This window comes from Pan paniscus, chromosome 10 (assembly GCF_029289425.2).
Source record: "Pan paniscus chromosome 10, NHGRI_mPanPan1-v2.0_pri, whole genome shotgun sequence".
NCBI classification, from domain to species: Eukaryota; Metazoa; Chordata; class Mammalia; order Primates; family Hominidae; genus Pan; species Pan paniscus.
The window spans coordinates 82,959,054-82,980,581 of record NC_073259.2 but is presented as its reverse complement, the minus strand read 5'-3'; positions in this window follow the sequence as shown (position 1 = coordinate 82,980,581).

Here is a 21,528-nt window from a genome sequence, read left to right as displayed (position 1 = left end):
TTAGATTGAGTTCCTATAGTAAATTACAAAATCTTTGCAATTTTCTTTTTCTCTGACATTTTAACATATTGTGAAAAACATTTATTCTTTGAAAGTTTAATAGAACTTACTGATAAAACCATCTGGCCAGGAAGTTCATTTGTGAATTGTTCTGTTTATTTGTTTGGTTATACATAATCAAATCCTTAAATGGTTCTAGAATTATTAAGACTTTTTATTTCTATTTGTGTCAGTTTTGTATATACCGTGTGTATTTCTATGTCACCTATCTCATTTCAATTTTATAATTTTTTGACAAAATTAATGTAAATGTTTTGTAATGTAAATCTGAAAATTAGTGTACTTAAATGTCAGTCTAAGAAAACTGGCACGGTAAATCTGGAGAATGTTAAAGTCAGAATATCATAGAAATAAATATTAATAAAATAAAAAATATATAATAAAATGTTTAAAAATAAATTTCCTGAAATTTGTAATTAAAATGAGAAATTTCTGGCATAAGTGAGTAGTACAAACGTGAGAGAAGTTTCAAGTAACCAAAGTCAGAATAGACAAAGGAGACATTGCTGGACAATCTTGTTAGACAAACTTCCAACCTTGCTCTGATTTTTTTCAGCCTTATCTACCACAACTTTCTTTAATGTTCCATCTGCTCTAAACTGAACTCTTCACTATTACACCCTATTTGCCCAGTTTTTCACTCTTTATTCCACATGAAGTATTCTCCCTTAATATCTATAGGTAGTAATCTTATAGTTCTCAGGTGCCAGTTAACATCATGCTAATGTCTCATAGATTTCTCTGTCCTCTCCAATCAGAAGAGTTTTTCTTCCATTCAACTTCTAGGCATTGCGTGTACAACTCAATTTCACCCTTACATTACCTTTATTGGAGTACATGTCATTCCTACTCTCCTAGAGAACATGCATATTTTAAATTACAATGTTTTCTAATCTTTTTGGTTTTCCACCATGCTTGACCAATTGCCTGGCATGTAATCAGTATAGTAGACATGTAGAAGGATTGATTGAATAAATGAATGAATTAATAAATGAGTGCATGAACCAGTTGGCATAGACTGATGCCACATTGTCATTGGCTGATTGGAAATTGGCATTCATTCAATGAGACATTCTAAATTTCTTGCACAACAAAGTGTCATGCTTCTTATAGGAGATAGTGATTGATCCTATTAGATTGAAACAGCACCTGTTTCTCTTCTAATGTATTTTCAGTGCATATCAAGCATGTCTGATAATGCAGGCTTTAATTGTTCTAAATTGGCTTGAGTCTACTGAAATAATAAATGAGGCAATTTTGTCTTCAAAGACAATGGACTTTAATGAGAATATTTCTGTATCTGGCAATTTGCGGTCATAATTTATTTATAGCAGGGCTTATGATTCATCATTATAATTTCTTTCAAATTTGTAAGAAAAATCATCTCTATGAGCACAAGTGTCTTATTCTGGCAGCTGTTCTTCACTAGCTGATATTTTCTGCAAGCCCTAAACTTAGCATTAGCAGTTTTCAGCTTAATTTTTCTTTGTTTACATTTGGAGTATTTCCACCATATAAAAACAGTCTCATTGTAAAAATGCAAGGAAGAAATATATGCATCTGCAACACAGCCTGTTAGCAAACTCCAGTCTTCTCTGATCCCAGGTGAGCATGTTGGTAGCAGGAATAATCCCTTTCCCCTGGTGAGCATCTATAAAAAGAATCTGGATCAAATTATTTTCTTTGCTAAAATGCTCACTGTACCCACAGGGTTTCTTTAGAAACATTTGCTTTGTGAAGATTTAGCCATTTCCCAAAGCTTATACAGAATGACACTTATTGTTTATTGTATTTTCAAGGAATTGTAACCTATAGTTGCTGAGGAAAAAAATGGGTTGATATTATTGCAGCACTATGGTGGTATTTTAACCAATTTCAATCTCTGTTTATTGCTTTCATTCTATCTGTGTTCGTATTATGACAGATCTAACAGGTATCTGTAAGGCAATTCAGGGGCTGGGGAATACTTAGATAATGTCTGAGTACCTGAGACTTTATAGCTGAATACAAAATCAGCTGGGGTATAATAAAAGGCCCTGACATGAAAGAAGTAACTAGAGGAAGAGGATAGCTGCCCAACTTGCTCTTGCTTCTTCTAAAAATATTTGTTTAAATTGTTGTCCAGTATATTCAGGTCATAGGAAATACGAACACTTTTACACTGTTGGTGAGACTGTAAACTAGTTCAACCATTGTGGAAGCCAGTGTGGCAATTCCTCAGGGATCTAGAACTAGAAATACCATTTGACCCAGCAATCCTATTACTGGGTATATACCTAAAGGATTATAAATCATGCTGCTATAAAGTCACATGCACACGTATGTTTATTGTGGCACTATTCACAATAGCAAAGACTTGGAACCAAGCCAAATGTCCAACAATGATAGACCGGATTAAGAAAATGTGGCACATATACACCATGGAATACTATGCAGCCATATAAAAGGATGAGTTCATGTCCTTTGTAGGGACATGGTTGAAGCTGGAAACCATCATTCTTGGCAAACTATCACAAGGACAGAAAACCAAACGTCACATGTTCTCACTCATAGGTGGGAATTGAACAATGAGAACACATGGACACAGGAAGGGGAACATCACACACTGGGGCCTATTGTGGGGTGGGGGGAGGGGGGAGGGATAGCATTAGGAGATATACCTAATGTTAAATGAAGAGTTAATGGGTGCAGCACACCAACATGGCACATGTATACATATGTAACAAACCTGCACGTTGTGCACATGTACCCTAAAACTTAAAGTATAATAAAAAAAAAACTCAATATAAAATATAGGTTACTTAATTTTAGATTTTTTGCTATTATTTTTTCTTCATTTGTATTACATAGATATGATTACACATTTGTTTTCATTTTGCTTTTTTTACTTAACATGACAACGTAAGTCATTTCCATATTAATATAATCACTAATATAATAATTTCGTAGGATTTTATTTCTGACTCAGAAATGTTCCTACAGTCAGATTACCCATTTCTCTAGTAAATAGTGAGGATTTAGTTTTGTCACTGTTAGGGTTACCGTGATTAAAAAATATGAGAATAAACATCAAAAAAAACCCATAGTAAGTCTCATAACAATTTGTTTTAACATTAATTATTTATATGGCCACACTTATATTTCTCATTTTTATAAATGCTAAATAGAAAAGTCAGGACTTTCCTGAAGAGTCAACTAGCATCAGGCACCGTGTAACGCAGTGCGATGTGGAGGATACACAAAACCAGTGCTGAGAAGAGACATTCCAAACCGAAGATATAGAAATGAGTATTTCAGTCTCAGATTAGAATAAGTAAACAAACACATACACACTGAAACATGGGACCTGAAGCACCCATGATTTGTGTGAGTGTGTATCTGCCTGGCCATAAACAAAAGATACATATACTTTGTCCTTTGAGATAATGTCCTTCATAGTTAGACAACCTACAGTAGTGAAAATTAAGTGTACTTTCAAGTTGGGCAGATTTTTCATTGCAGATCTTCCTAGTGTTGGCAAATTGCTTTACCTCCCCGAACCTCAGTTTTTTCTTTTTAAAATGGAGTTAATAAAACCTATGCCATAAAGCCACTGAAAGGATTCATTAAAATGCCATATATAAAGTGCTGGACATATGGAAGACATTTAGTAATATTAGCTCCATCTTACAACCATAATGGTTGAATTTCTCATGCAAAAATATATAACTAATTTGTACTGAGAAATGCCTGAATATCGGATATTTGCAGTCATCAAAATGGCATATTTCGAGCTGTTAAGTTTTAGGACTGTAGCACCATTATACTATGGTTGTTCTTTGCAGAAATTATTTTGGATTGTTTCTTGTCTAAATCCTTGGTTTAAATGATCCGTTGCCCCTGAAAACCTGGTTTCATTATTTACTTTCAGCTTCTTGACTCTAGCCTTTCCTTCCTTCCTTCCTCCCTCCCTCCCTCCCTCCCTCCTTCTCTCCCTCCCTCCTTCCTTCCTTCCTTCTTTTGTTCATTCTTTTCAGCATCTCACTCTGTCGCCAAGGCTGGAGTGTAGTGGCATGATCAATCATGGCTCCCTGCAACCTTTGCCTTCCAGGCCCAATCAATCCTCCTGCCTTGGCCTTCCAAATTGCTGGAATTACAGGTGTAAGCTACCACGCCCAGCCTTGACTCTGTTTTTAAAATTCAACTTTACATTAGGTTCTAAATTTGCAATATGGTAATGATGTTCTTACCTTTTCACTGGCTCCTTGGTGAGATATACCTTTTTGACTCTCCTCACTACCAGAACTTAAAGATCCCTGGGGTCCTTGATTCTTTAAGGTTAAGACATATTTCTATAATCAGAAATGGCAAATTGTACACTTGGTGGTAGACAGCAGCCTAGGATTTTATTTGAAGATCATAATATTTTCATATTCAAGTTATCATTATGTTACAAACAATTGAAAGTCAATGATTGAGTGGGTATTAGGATGGAAGAAGTAAAAGACACATGACGCTTTAATGGAAATAATGTTCTAGTTAATCAGGTAAAATTTTCACAGACTTTTGAAACAAGGTATAAGTTCCTCAGTACCAAATCTGTAGCCAGTGATGGAGAGAGTAGGGCCTCAGGGAATGGTAGAGGAAATGTAAGCATCAACATTTGTGTGTGGGAAGTATGCAGGGGAATGGAGTAAATTGTGAGCAAGTGAAACATCATGACATGCTGTGAAGTCAAAGTGAAAATCAAAGTGAAAATGGTCATTGCTAATGTTAGGGAAAAAATAACTCAGCTCCGAAATTCTTTAAGATAGGCTCTTTGACATCTACAATTTGCTAGGATATTTGGAAATGGATTACCACCACAAACTGTTACATTTTCAGCTTTAAAAAAATCATCAAACAACTGTTAAAAATAGACAGTGTCACACTGCTCTTTCTGGGGTGAAAGTTAAGATAATACAAAGATGACATAAGAGATAAATGCCATTGATATCTATGCAAATTACAGTATTTTTTAAAAAATGACCAACGTGATGCAGCATGGAACAGGTTATATTAAAATAACTTTACACCTGAACATCCAGTTTTTTCAACATCATTTGTTTGAAGAGACTATATTTTCCCTATTGTGTGCTCTTGACATCCTTGTTGAACACCTGTTGACCATACATTCATAGGTTTATTTATGGGCTTTCTATTCTGTTCTATTGGTCTGCATGTTCATGTCTATGCCAATACCATATGGTGTTAATTACTGAAGTTCATAATATGTTTTTGAAATTAGGAAGTTTGATGCCTTCCAGCTTTTCTCTTCTTTCTTTAGATTACTTTGTCTATTAGAGGTTTACTTGTGGTTCCACATAAATTGAAGGATTGTTGTCTTTCATTTCTGTAAAATATGCCATGGGATTTTTATAGGAATTGCACTGAATCCATGGATAGCTTTGAGTAGTATGATAATTTTAATGTTAATTGCTCCAAACCATAAACGCAGGTTGCCTTTCTATTTATATATATCTTGAAGTCTTTCACCAATGTTTTATAGTCTTCTGTGTAAAAGTTTTTTACCTTCTTGAGTTAGTTCATTTCTAAATATTTTATTATATTCAATGTTATGGTAAATTGGATTGTTTTCTTAATTTGCTTTTCAGATAGTTCATTATTAGTATGTAAAAACACAACTAATATTTTCATGTTGATTTTGTATCTTGCAACTTTATTGAATTTGTTTATCAATTCTACAGTTTCTGTTTGTATGTGAGAATTATTTAGGATTTTTTAATATAAGATTATGTCATCTGCAAACTGAGATAATTTTACTTCTTCCTTTCTGATTTGGAATCTTTATATTTCTTTTTCTTTGCCGAATTTCTCCAACTAGGACTTCTAGTAGTATGTTGGATAGAAGTAGTAAAATAGGAGTCATTGCCTTTTTCCTTATATTAGAAGAAAAGTTTTCAGGTTTTCACCATTGAGTATAAAGGCCACTTATGAAAAATCCAGCATATTTTCATGATAAAAACTCTTAATAAACAAGAATAGAAAAAAGAATAAAAACTCTCAATAAGCAAGAATTTCCCACAGGTAAATTCCTTCTATTCTTATTTATTGAGAGTTTTTATCATTAAACTATGTTGGATTTTGTCAAATGCTTTTTCTGCATCTATTGAGAAGATCATGTGATTTTTATCCTTCACTTTGCTAAGGTAGTATATCACATTAATTGATTTACATATGTTGAACCATGCTGAGGGATAAATCTCACTTGATTATAGTGTATTATCCACTCTGCAACAAATGGTGCTGGAAAAACTGGATACCACATGCAAAAGAATGAAATTGTACCCTTACTTTACATTGTACACACAACACACACACATACCAAGTGAAAATAGATGAAAGATTTAAAAGACCTGAAAGTATAAACTCCTAGAATAAAACATAGGGGAAAAGCCTCATGACATTTGTTTTGGTAGTGATTTATTGAATATGACATCAAAGGCACAAGCAACAAAAGCGAAAATAGACAAATGGGATTACATAAACCAAAAAAACTACTCCACGGCAAATAAAATAATCAACCAAGAAAAGTGATAATCTAAGAATTCAGAGAATAGATTGGAAATCATACATCTGGTAAGGGGTTAATAACCAAAATATATAAGGAACTCAAACACTTCAATAGCAAATAAACAAATAACCTGGTTAAAAAATGGGAAAAAACATAAATAGGAATCTCCAAAGAGGACATACGCATGGACAACAGTATATAGAAAAACATTCCAAATCACTAATCGTCAAGGAAATGCAAATCAAAACTACAATGAGGTATCACCTTATTATACCTGTTAGAATAGCTATTATCAAAAAGACAAAAGATATGTGCTAACAACAATGTGACGAAATTAGAACACTATTACACTATTGGTGGAAATGTAAAAGTGTTTCAGCCATTATGAAAAATAGCCTGGTGGTTCCTCCAATAGTTAAAAATAGAAGTAGCATGTGATTCAGCAATTCTACTTCTGAGTATATATCCAAAGGAAATGAAATCACTATCTCAAATATTGGTGCTCCTGTGTTCTTTGCACACTGTTTACAATAGTCAAGATATGGTTATAAACTAAATGCTCATTGACAAATGAATGGATAAAGAAAATGTGGTATAACATACAATAAAATATTATTCAGCTTTAAAAACGAAGGAAATCCTGCCATGCACAACAAGAAGGATGAACCTGGAAGACGTTATGCTAAGTGGAATAATCCAGTTACAGAATAACAAACCTACAGGATTCCACTTCCATGAGGTATCTAAAATAGTCAAACTCACAGAAACAGGAAGTTAGAATGATGGTTACCAGGGTCTGGGCACAAGGGGAAATGAGGAGTGAGGAGCTGATATTCAATGGGTGTAAACTTTCAGTTATACAAGGTGAATAAGTTCTAGAGATATGCTGTGCAACATTGTGCCTTTAGTTAACAATATTGTATTCAGTGCTTAAACATTTGTTAAGAGGGTAGATCTTGGCTGGGTGTGAAAACTCACTCATATAATCTCATCACTTTGGGAGACCGAGGCGGGAAGATTGCTTGAGCCCAGGAGTTTGAGCCTAGCCGGGGCACCATGGTGAAAAACTGTCTCAACAAAAAATAAAAATAAATAAAATAAATAAATTATCTGGGCATGGTGCTGTGTGCCTATGGTCTCAGCTACTTAGTAGGTTGTGGGAGGAGAATTGCTTGAGCCTTGGAGGCCGAGGCTGCAGTGAGACCTGTGCACACACCAGCCTGGGCGACACAGCCTGACCCTGTTTAAAAATAAAAAAATAAAAAAAAAGGAAGGGGATAGATCTCATGTCATGATTTTACCACAATAGGAACAAAGTCAAAGTAAAAAACAAACAGAACAAATTAAACTAAATAACTCTACCACAATATTTAATTTTATTGCTCATGATCATCACAAACCTGGCTTTCATGGGGAGAATTGGGTCCGATACTGAGAATGCTGTTAGTGGACAGCCTTCATTTTCTCAGTAGCAGGTAGAGCCACCTTGCCCAAGGTAAAGCTCTTTCAGGATGGACCAAGTCTGATGCGTGATAAAGGTTGGGTATAAGGGCACAGCCACATGGGGCAAGATGGGAGAACTCCTACAGGTTATTTCTGCCTTAGCACTTCCCACAGCAGTTGGGCATTTATCACAACTCAGTTTCTCTCTTTGTCCCATCTTGCTTTCTTAACCTCCCTTCCTAAGTTATTCATCCTAAAAGCCCTCCCTAGTAAACATTCTGAGTACTAAATTCTCAGAATCTGCTTCCTGGGAACTCACACAGTCAAGCATGTTGTTCTTCTCCCAGTGAGGTCTAATCAGGAGGTTTAATCCTGCTGTCAGGCTGATTTATCAACCACTACTAATGTGTCAGGCAATTTGAATAAAATCATCTGATATATTTTAGTCACATTAATTCTCAAGAAAAAAGTAGAAGAAAACCAATGTATTTTCATGTTGAAACAATAAAATTTTGTACTCGATACCTGTGCTAATAGTATTTAGCATACTTGGTCAATATTCAGATTAATAAAGATACAACTCAGAAAAGTTATAGAATACATTATTTTGTGTAATCTATTGAAAATATTCAATTTTCTTAGTTGCCTTTCTAAAATAGGTATGACTTAAAGAAAAGTAAAAGGAACATTTATCTGTCTAGGTGTATACACACACAAATACATTTATACATATGTGAATTATTGGAAAATTCCATTGTGGGGGAAATTAGGTAGTTGAAGAGATGATAAACCATTCTTAATAAATGAAAATAATTTTCTTGCCTGAAGTATAATTTTAATGAATATTATTTTTATTTTTAAGTATAGTTTATCATCTCTTCAACTACCTAATTTCCCTCCCCAAAACGTGGAATTTTCCAGTAATTCACATATGTATAAATGTATTTGTCTGTGTGTACAATAGACAGATAGATAAATGTTCCTTTTACTTTTCTTTAACTAAGTCATACCTATTTTAGAAAGGCAACTAAGAAATGTATTCTATAACTTTTTTGAGTTATATGTTCAGTAGTCTGACTATTAACAGTGTAACAAAATTTGAATATTTAGAATACATGTTTTCTTATATATTCTCCAACTTTCTTGGCCTGTTCCTTTCATAGTTTAGTCAATGCAAATTAGTATTTAGTCATTAATATTAATTACTACTACTATTCCTGATGTCCCAATCCCACACTATATCAATGAAGACATGAGACTTTCAACCTCAAAAACAAGCAAACATACAAATAAAATCAATATTTGAATACTGACATCTATATGTAGGGAGGCTCTCATTATGCTCCCACAGAATATTTTTTAAAATTCGTTAAGTTTTAATTAATTGTAAAATTATATATATTTATTATGTACACCATGATGTATTGAAAAATATAAACAATGTGGAATGCTAAATTGAATTAATTAACATGTGCATTACCTAACATACTTATTACAATTTTTTGTAAAGAGAACACTTAAAATCTACTCTCTCAGAGATTTTCAAGAATACATTTTATTAACTATAGTCACTATGTTGTACAATAGATTTCTTGATTAATTGAAATTTTGTATCATTTGAACGACATCTCCTAAACCCACTCCACTCTGCAGCCCTTGGTAACTATCATCTACTCTGTTTCGATGAGATCAGCTCTCTAGATTCCACATGTAAGTGAGATCATTCAGCCTTTCTTTGCCAGTCATATTCTAACTAACATGGTGTCCTCCAAGTTTATCGATACTATTACAAATGAATAGAATTTTCTTCTATTTTAAGGCTGAATAGTATATATACCACACTTTTTATCCATGCATCCACTGATGGACACTTAGGTTGATTCCATATCTTGGCTATTATGAATAATGCTGCAAAGAACATGGCAGTACAGATATCTCTTGCATATCCTGATTTCATTTCCTTTGGATATATGTTCAGAAGTAGAATTGTTGGATTATACAGTAGTTCAATTGTTAATTTTTGAGAAATTTCCATATTATTTTCCTCAATAGCTGTACTAATTTACATTCCCATCAACAGTATTCAAGGTTTCTCTTTCCTCCATACCCTTGTCAATATTTATCCTTCATATTTTGATAAAATCTATTTTAACAGGTCTGAGTTGATATCTCATTGTGGTTTTAATTTCATTCCTCTAATTATTAGTGATATGGAGCAGTTTTTCATATACCTGTTGGCCATTCAAATGTCTTATTTTGAGAAATATTTATTCAGGTCTTTAGCCCATTTTTAAATAGGGTTATTTGTTTTATTGTTATTGAGTTGAGTTCCTTATATGTTTTGGATATTAACCTTTAATCAGATATACGATTTGCAAATATTTTTTCCATTCTGTAGATTGTCTTTTCACTCTTTTGATTTGTTTCCTTTACTAGAAGAAGCTTTTTGATGTAACCCTACTGGTTTATTTTTACTTTTGTGACTTGTACTTTTGAGGTCATATCCAAAAATTCATTGTCCAGACCAATGTCATGAAGCTTATATCCTATGTTTTCTTCTAGTAGTTTTACAGTTTCAGGTCTTATGTTGAAATCTCTAATCAATTTTGAGGTAATGTTTATATTTAGTATAGATTAGAGTCTAATTTCATTATTCTGCATGTGAACATACAGTTGTTACAACCTAAATTATTGAAACACTCTCCTTTTCTAATGTGTTCCTGGAACCTTTGTCAAAATGTTATTTGACAATAAATGCTTGGATTTCTTTCTAGGCTATTGTGTTCTGTTGGCTTATGTGTCTGTTTTTGTGCCAGTACCATGTTGTTTTCATTACTACAGCTTTGTAGTATATTTTGAAGTCAAGTAGTGTCACGCCTCCAGCTTCTGGTTTTATTGCTCGAGATTGCTTTTGCTATTTGGAATCTTTTGTGGTTTCATGCAGATTTTAAGATTGTCTTTTCCATTTCTCTGAAAACTGTCATTGGAATTTTAATAGGGATTACATTAAATCTGTAGTTTGCTTTGGGTAATATGAACATTTTAACAATATAAATTTTCTAATCTTTGAATATGGGATGCCTTTTTTGATATGTATGCTTTTTTAACTTTTAGGTTCAGGAGTACATATGTAGGTTTATTATGTAGGTAAATTTGTGTCATGGGGGTTTGTTGTGCAGATTATTTCATCACCCAGTTTCTAAGCCAGGTACACATTGGTTATTTTTTCCTGATCCTCCCCCTCCTCCCACCCTGCACCCCCTTGTAGGCCCCAGTGTCTTTTGTTCCTCTCTGTGTGTCCATGTGTTCTCATAATTTAGCTCCAGGTTATAAGTGAAAACATGGGGTATTTGGTTTTCTGTTCCACATTAGTTTGCTAAAGATAAAGGCCTCTAGCTCCATCGTGTTCCTGCAAAGGACATGTTCTCATTTTTTTTTTTTTTTTAATGGCTGAGTGGTATTTCATGGTGTAATTGTACCACATTTTTTTTATCCAGCCTACCATTGATGGGCATTTAGGATGATTCCATGTCTTTGTTATTGTAAATAGTGGTGCAATTAACATACATGTGCATGTTTCTTTTTTTATTATTATACTCTAAGTTCTAGGGTACATGTGCACAACGTGTAGGTTTGTTACATAGGTATACACATGCTATGTTGGTTTGCTGCACCCATAAACTCTTCATTCATGTTAGGTATTTCTCCTAATACTATCCCTCCCCCAGGCCCCCACCCCATGACAGGCCCTGGTGTGTGATGTTCCCTGCCCTGTGTTCATGTGTTCTCATTGTTCAACTCACACCTATGAGTGAGAACATGCAGTGTTTGGTTTTCTGTCCTTGTGATAGTTTGCCAAGAATGATGGTTTCCAGCTTCATCCATGTCGATTCAAAGGACATGAACTCATCCTTTTTTATGGCTGCATACTATTCCATGGTGTATATGTACCACATTTTCTTAATCCAGTCTATCATTGATGGACATTTGGGTTGGTTCCAAGTCTTTGCTATTGTGAATAGTGCCACAATAAACATACGTGTGCATGTGTCTTTATAGTAGCATGATTTATAATCCTTTGGGTATATACCCAGTAATGGGATGGCTGGGTCAAATGGTATTTCTAGTTCTAGATCCTTGAGGAATGCCACTTCCACAACGGTTGAACTAATTTACACTCCAACCCACAGTGTAAAAACGTTCCTATTTCTCCATATTCTCTCCAGCATCTGTTGCTTCCTGTCTTTTTAATAATCGCCATTCTAACTGGCATGAGACGATATCTCATTGTGGTTTTGATTTGCACTTCTCTGATGACCAGTGATGATGAACATTTTTTCATGTGTCTGTTGGCTGCATAAATGTCTTCTTTTGAGAAGTGTCTCTTTATGATAGAACAATTTATCTTTGGGTATATACCCAGTAACAGGATTGCTGGGTCAACTAATATATCTGTTTTTATGTCTTTGAGGAATCATCACACTGTTTTCCACAATGGTTGAAGTAATTTACATTCCCGCCAGAAGTGTATAAGTGTTCCCTTTTTCCACAACCTTGCCAGCATCTGTTATTTTTTGACTTTTTAATAATCGCCATTCTGACTGGTGTGAGATGGTATCTCATTGCGGTTTTGATTTGCATTTGTCTAATGATCAGTGATGCTGAGCTTTTTCATACGTTTATTGGCTGCAGAACAGGGGATAGCTTTCAATTTATTTATGTCTTCTTCAAATTCTTTCATCACTTTTATAATTTTTAGTCTGTAGTGTACTGACTTTTCACTCCTTGGCTAAATTTATTCCTAAGGGTTTTACTTTTGCAGCTATTATAAAAGGAATTGTTTTCTTTCTTCCTTTTTTTTTTTTTTTTGATATTCCTTGTTAGTTTATAGAAATGCTGTTTTTTGTGAATTGATTTTGGGTCAGGCAAGATTACTTATTTATTACTTCTAATAGTTTTTAGGTAAAGTTTTTATAGAATTTTCTATATGCAAGTTTATTTCACCTGCAAACAGAAAAAAAATCATTTATTCCTCTTTTACTTGGTTACATTTTTTTTTTTTTGAGATGGAGTTTCACTCTTGTTGCCCAGGCTCGGGTGCAATGCTGTGATCTTGGCTCACTGCAACCTCCGCCTCCCGAGTTCAAGTGATTCTCCTGCCTCAGACTCCTGAGTAGTTGGGATTACAGGTATAATATATGCCCAGCGAATTTTGTATTTCTTTTTTCTTTTTTCTTTTTTTTTAGTAGAGATGGGGTTTCTCCATGTAGGTCAGTCTGGTCTGGAAAATTTTATTTCTTTTTCATACCCAATTGCTCTGGCTAGGACTTCCAGTAGTATGGTGAATTCAAGTGGCAAGAGTGGGCATCCTCATGTTGGTCCTGTTCTTAAAGCAAAAGCTTTCAACTTTTCTCAGTTGAGTATAATCTTAGATGTGGGTGGTCATATATAACCTTCGCTGTGTTGAGGTTCATTCCTTCTATACCTAATTTATTGGCAGTTTTTATTTAAAAGGATGTTGAATTATGTCAAATTCTTTTTCTTCATGTATTAAGATTATCATATGGTCTTTGCCCTTTATCCTGTTACTGTAGTCTATCATAGTTACATTTCCATATGCTGAAGCATCCTTACATCTCTAATATGAATCCAACTTCATCATGATTAATGATTTTTTTAATGTGCTGTTGAATTAGGTTTGGTAGTATTTTATTGAGAATTTATGTATCTATGTTGATCAGGGATATTATTGCTCTGTAAATTTCTTTATTGTAGTGTCCTTGTCTGGCTTTGATGTCAGGGTAATGCTGACCTCATAAAACGAGTTTGGAAATATGCCCTTTTTGGAAAAATTTGAGAAGGATTCATACTAGCTCTTTTTAATATGTTTGGTAGAATTGAGCAGTAAAAAGCGATTAAATCCTGAGTCTTTCTTGGATGGGAGACTTTTCATTTCATTATCAAATCTCCTTATTATTAGTCTATTCAGATTTTCAGTTTCTTCATGATTCACACCTGGTAGGTTGTACATGTCTAGGCATTTATCCATTTCTTCTAATTTATCCAGTTTTTTGGCATATCATTGTTCTTAATAATCTCTTATGATCCTTTGGGTTTTGGTGGGATCAGTTGTAATGTCTATTTGTGTCTTCTCTTTTTTTCCCCTATTTTGTCCAGCTGAAGTTTTATTTTTCTTCCTTTTTTTTTTTTGTCAATAAACCAACATCTAATTTTGTGGATATTTTCTGTTGTTTTTCCTAGTCTCTATTCATTTCTGCTCTGATCTTGATTAATTTTTAACATCTAACTTTAGGATTATAGTTTGCTGTTTTTTGAATTATAAGATTTGGTTGTTGATTTCATATCCTTGTTTTTTTGCTGTAGGGGTTTATGTTACAAACTTCTCTTTTAGAGCTCCTTTTGCTAGATTGCATAAGTTTTCATAGTTGTGTGTCCATCCTCATTTGTCAGAAGATTTTTTTTTAATTTTTTAATTTTATTATTATTATACTTTAAGTTTTAGGGTACATGTGCACAATGTGCAGGTTAGTTACATATATATGTAAGTGCCATGCTGGTGTGCTGCACCCATTAACTCGTCATTTAGCATTAGATATATCTCCTAATGCTATCCCTCCCCCCTCTCCCCACCCCACAACAGTCCCCAAAGTGTGATGTTCCCCTTCCTGTGTCCATGTGTTCTCATTGTTCAATTCCCACCTATGAGTGAGAATATGCGGTGTTTGGTTTTTTGTTCTTGCGATAGTTTACTGAGAATGATGATTTCCAATTTCATCCATGTCCCTACAAAGGACATGAACTCATCCTTTTTTATGGCTGCATAGTATTCCATGGTGTATATGTGCCACATTTTCTTAATCCAGTCTATCATTGTTGGACATTTGGGTTGGTTCCAAGTCTTTGCTATTGTGAATAGTGCCGCAGTAAACATACGTGTGCATGTGACTTTATAGCAGCATGATTTACAGTCCTTTGGGTATATACCCAGTAATGGGATGGCTGGGTCAAATGGTATTTCTAGTTCTAAATCCCTAAGGAATCGCCACTCAGTGTATCTAAGTTCTAATTTTAGTTGTTTATTATTTTTCTGATTTTATTTAATTGCTTCTTTGTATTTTCTTGAATTTCACTGAGCTTTTGTAAACCATTTATTTTGAATTTCTTTTTAAATTGGGGAGCTCATAAATATCCATTTCTTTAAGGTCAGTTACTCGTGTTTTATTTTGTTTCTCTGGTAGTGTTATGTTTCCCGATTGCTCTTAATTTTTGTGGCTTAGTATTGGTGTCTGTTTATTGTAGAAGTTTGGAGTTATTACCATCTCTGCAGATTGACTGTGTCTGTGAAAACCCTTTACCAGTCAGCCCATCCAGAGATTCTGAGCAGGCTGTCTGGCATGGTTCATGGGCTGGCTTGTTGCTGGGGTCCTCAGATAGGCAGGTCTGGTGCTTGGTTTAGCAGGTGAGTGGGCCTGTTATCTGGGTCAGCTGGGTTGAGTTTGGAACCTGGACTCACTGGAGTGGATATTTTGATTGGGTTTGTGGAGATAAATCTGGAGCAAGAGTATGTGAGGGTAGACCTGGAGCCTTCATCTGCTGGGGCCATCCTAAAGCTTAAATCCACAGCAGTTAACTTGACTCTGGGATTGACCTTGGGCTTGAGTCTATAGAGGTCAGTCAGGTGCTAGAATTATCCTGGTGCTTGGGTCCAATGGGTCAAGCCTGAAGCCTGAGTTCACAGGCTGACCTGGTGCTGAAGTAGGCCTGGAGCCTGAGTCTGTTCAGGAAGATCTGGGTTCTGGGCCCATAGGGGTTGGCCTGGCTTGGATCCTGGGCCTATGGGGGTGGCATTGGAGCTTCAGTCTCTCTCTGGTAGTTGGCCTGACACCAGGGTCTACTGGGGTGGGCCTGTAGTCTAGATATGCCAGAGTAGTACTGGACTTTGGATCCTCTGGAGTCTGAGGCCATGAAGACTGGCCTGGAGCCTAGGTCCAGCCTGGTACTGGGACAGACATGGAAAATGGACCCATAAGGGCTACTGTGGAGCCTGGCATCATAGGTGCTATCCTAATGCCTAGAGCCTTGGTTTAGAGAGGCTGGTTGTGCAGTAGTTGGTTCGGAAGCTAGGCCTGCAAAGTCTGGCCTTGGTTCTAGGGTTGTGGAGGTGGACTTGGAACCTGATCCACAGGAGGCAGTCCTAGAGCCTGAGTCCGTGGGAGATATCCTAGTAAAAGTCTACAGGGGCAAACCTGGATCCTGGGTCTTCTAGAGAAAGCCTGTACCCTAGTTCTGCTGGAGAATGGGGTCACAGGGGCTGGCCTAGAGTGTGGAACTGCAAGGACTAGCCTAGCATTGTGCAAGCCTCGAGCCTGTATCTACAGGTGCCAGTCTGGTGCCTGAGGCTAGGAGTGTTTATCTGGCACTGGCATGGGCCTGAGGCCTGGGACTATATGGGTTGACATATGTCAGAGCTGAGTTGGAACTTGAGGTGAGCCTGGAGCCAAGGATCACAGGGGCTGGCCTGATGCTGGATCAGCCTAGAACCTGTATCCAAAGGGGTCAGTCTGGAGGCTGGGTCCTCTGGTGCCATTGGGTTTGGCCTGGTGTTGCTGTGGGCCCAGAGACCAAGTATGCTGAACAAGCCTGGAGTCTGGAGTTGTGGGATCTGGCCTGGCATTGGAACCAACCCAGAGGCTTAGTCAGTAGGTATTGGCCTGAAGTCTGGGGTCATGGGTGCTGCCCAACACTGAGTGTTGGGATCTGAGGCAAAGTCTTGTACTCACTGTTTTCTCCTTCACCCAAGCAGAAGTATCTCTCTCCATGCTGTGCTGCCTGGAGGTGAGAAAGGAGTGATGCAAGTAACGCATGACTGTCCTTTCTATCCTCTTTGATGCATTTTTTTCTTATTTCTGTGCTACACTCAGGTGCTATAATTTCTCATCTGGTTTCCTTAGCTCTGTGATGGTTTTTTTGTGTGTGTTTCAGATAGTTGTTCAAGTTGATGTTTATGCAGTAGGACAAGGAGTGGAAAACCCTATTCTACCATTTTGCTGATGTTCAGCCCAAAACAGAATCTTAAAAATTATATGCGTCTTTGCTTAAAATAAAGTTTTTTCTATTACACCACCTTGTTTTTTCAATGGGCTTTCTCTGTATTTCTCTTAACCCATTCCATATATCTAGTTCCTTTATTATCCCTTTCTTTTTTCTACATTACTTTTAATTTTTCTCTCATTCCTTCACAGGAAGAAAATAAACTTCTTCTGGATTCTCCTGCAAGCCAGTTTAATCATTGTATTCTTTAAGAGATTTCTACCAAGACAATGCTCTTCAAATTTCAACTTCTCTCCCAAGTGGCTAAAAAAGTATTTCGGCAAACCAAGATTATCCTGCCCTGAGAGGAATTCTGGTAGCAGGTGTTATAACATCATCTGAGTTCTTTGATAAATTAATCAAAACCATAACAAGTAATAATTGTAAGCAGTCATTTTAAAATGAATTTACCTCTTTTTAGGGACAGATGTTATCATCTCTTCTTCCGGACTATAACTGTTAGTGTCTTGTTTCCATAGCACTACTGATTAGTACTCCTCATTTTTGACAAATGGAAAATCTAACAAAAATAATTAGAACATATAAGGTTTTGGTATGTTTAGTTTTGATAACACTTTTCTCAGTGACAAGTAATCCCATTGTCTTATGGTATTCATCTTCCCCCATTTATTGCCAAGGTTTCAGTCATGATGTGTGATGGTTTAGCTCCACACAGACTATTTGCATCACTGTCCATATGGAGCATCTATGTGTTTTTGATAATCAACCATGGTAATTCCCACAATGTTACATGAGACATAGATGAAAATGCATGAGTGAACAAAAATGTCAAGATCATCTTAACATCATAACCAAAGTCAACCTCTCAATATTTCTGTAAACTCTTTATGTCAGGCTTCTTATCCTTTCCTTTCTCAGTCACACTTCTAACAAGATGAATGGCAAAATATGGGAATCTCAAATAAGATTTTTGATTCAAACAATCGTTTAAATTGTATATCTGTAATTTATATGTCAATTTAATGTATTTGTCTCCTCCTCTCTATTGTTGTCGCTAATAAATGAGAGTTGCCAATAAAAAAGAGAATTAGAGTTTAGAGATATAAAGTGATTAGAGACAGGCACTGATTACCTATCAAAAGTCAGGTCTTTAGGGAAATACATAAGACAAGGGAGAAAGATGGCTTTGGGGATTGAACATTACTAAAGTGGACTAAAAATTAAATGACAATGATTAGTGAAAGAAAATATTTTTTCTACCTCCCAGGGAAACAAAGATTTCTTTGGAAAATTTGAGTCGCAGGTGAGAACAGGGAAAACATTCATTAATTCATTTGTCACATATTTGGTGTGCTCTGGTTATGTGCTAGGCAGTGTAACAAGCACTGAGAATACTATGGTGAGCAATATAGGCATGGAGCTTCATGGAACTTATCATCTAGAAACAGGCAGCAATTACTATATGTCTACACTAGATCTCTAAAACAAATTGTCCCATCAATTACTTGGTGGAAAGAGTATCGCATCATAGTATGAGTAGTAGAAAAAGGCAGTATTTTCTGTAATTAATGACATAAGGAACACTGTGGGAAAAAATGAACTTGCACATGTGTCACATCCATAATATTGGAAGGGGCTTTACATTTGCCTGTAATAATTTATTCATTTTATAAATAAGATTTGTTAAAAATGATTTAAAGGATTAAGAAAAGTCTGTAAAATATTACTTTTATCTGTAAATAAACTGTCAAATTGATGACCATGTATATTTATATTTAGTTGAATGGATTCCTCAACGATGTTTTAGCACAACAATACTGATAAGCATTGGTGGAGGTTAATGGGGGTAATTGCCCACTTCAGCTATGGCTGCTGACAGATAAGTCCCTAATAAAGAAATAATTGCAGTCAAGAGCATAATCGCCCTGTCCCAGGGACCTCTAAAGTATTAATCAAAAAAAATTTTAAGTAATTTTTTTTTTTTTTTTTTTTTTTTTTTTTTTTTTTGAGACGGAGTCTCGCTCTGTCGCCCAGGCTGGAGTGCAGTGGCGCGATCTCGGCTCACTGCAAGCTCCGCCTCCCGGGTTCACGCCATTCTCCTGCCTCAGCCTCCCGAGTAGCTGGGACTACAGGCGCCCGCTACAACGCCCGGCTAATTTTTTGTATTTTTAGTAGAGACGGGGTTTCACCGTGTTAGCCAGGATGGTCTCGATCTCCTGACCTCGTGATCCGCCCGCCTCGGCCTCCCAAAGTGCTGGGATTACAGGCGTGAGCCACCGCGCCCGGCCAGTAATTTTTAATAATTATCTTTACTGTCTGGAAAGTAGTGATCATCATCTATTTGAAGAGATATTTTACTCTTAATCTCGAAACATGTAACACTATGTGTGCCAGGCTCACTTTCTTTTATTTTACAAATAGTAGCCGCTTTATTTCACATAAAATTTCCTGTTATCTTAGTCCATTCAGGCTGTTATAACAAAATATCACAGACTGGGTAACTTTCAAGTGACAGAAATGTGTTTCTCACAATTGTGGAGGCTGGAATCCAAGATTAAGGCACTGACAGACTCCGTGTCAGGGGAGGGCTGATTTCCTGGCTTATAGGCTATAATTTTCTCACTGTAACCTCACATCGTACAAGTGACGAGGGAGCTCTGGGGTTCTTTTCATAAAAGCACTAATTACCTTCAAAGGCCCTACCTTCTGACACCATCACCTTGAGGTTTAGAATTTCAGCATATGAAATTTGGGGGGACACAAACATTCAGTGTATAGCTCCCAGCATTTGTCTTTTATGTTCTTAAAAATGGATTAGACATACTACTATACCAGGCATGATGGAAATTGAAAATCTTTAGGTAGGGATATGAACCAACCTAGCCATTACTTTTTCTGTGGCAAGTCTGGCTTGGGATAAATAATTGGTTTTATTTGCTAATGAGGAGCTATTCAATATTTTTCCACATTAATTTTATGATTAAACTGATTTGAGATAATATAATGTCAATACTAAATAAGACAAAATGAAATGAAGAGTGGAATTATAAGAAGATTCAGAATTCAGGTTCCAAATTTCCCTTTCTCCTCCTCATGTAGTCAGGAATAGAGTCTGAAGAAAATTTTATACTTAATCATATTTACTATTTAATAATCCTTAAATAATAAAGACAATCTATGGTATTTAACAGGTCTGAATCTCTATAAAAAGGAAATTAATTTATTGATAAATTGCTCTAAAAGATAACATACACATTTTCTAAGAAAAGTGTACACACATAAACTTTCTTAAGTTTTAAAAGTAAAAGTTTTAAAGTATACAATTTATATATTTTGTAAAGTAATCCTTGGATAACCAGTATTTTATATACATGCTTGATAAAACATAAAGATTAAGCTGTAAAGAAGATAGGGAATTCAAGAAACATTGAAAGCAGCTTATATTAAGTAACCATTTAAAAAGCAATAAAGCATGAGTCACTAACATCCAAACTATCTTGAATGAATATCTGTAGCCAAAGAAATTTGACTGGGGTCCCAGATATGATCTTATTGTTTGTACACAAATACTTAAAGCATAATTTACTTGAGCATTTTCTCATATTAAGAAAACAAATAAGTTGCCTCCAAGGCTATGAACATTTCTGAGACATAATATAAACGTTTTCAATTTTATATAACCATTTAAAATACCTAGACTTACTTTGAAATTAAAGTATTGGAACAAGTTCAGCAAATAGTCTTTCTATATATCTTCTTTCATATTGAAAAAAACTACATTATGATTAAAAATATACAGTCACACAAAAGTTGGAAATTGTAATGACTCTGAAAAAAATCTGATTTTAGTTTTTAACTATTCTATATTTATTTGGGCTGGCTTTAACACTGTGTGTGGTGTTCATGAGTTTATTTCCAATTCTAGACCATGTTCCTTATGTACTCATGTAGTAACATGAGTACATATTGTTTTCTTGGCTAAGAGTATTCTGCTTGCTTTCTAGGTACCTAGAATGAAGATGGAATGAAAGCAATTCAATTATTTTCATATCTGGTTACTTAGCACTATGTAAATGTCCTTGGGTCTATTGTATTCCAGAAAAGCAGAAATTCCATTACAAGTAATGCCAATGTGTTTTTGTAATAGCTACCCAGGTGAAGAAAGGGAACTCATGCATATCTTGGGAGCCTAGGTTTTTTCAGATACCATTAAAAATCCTTTAGCACAGTAGTATTCACAATAATGATCAAATTTGAAATATTTTATTACAATAATGTGTTAAATGAGACTCAGAGAGTCTGAGTACTTCTCCTGAGGTTACATGACAAAAAAGCTATATATGAAAAAATAACATACCTCAGTATAATTCCCAAATTTAGATCCTTTCTGCTGTACTGTG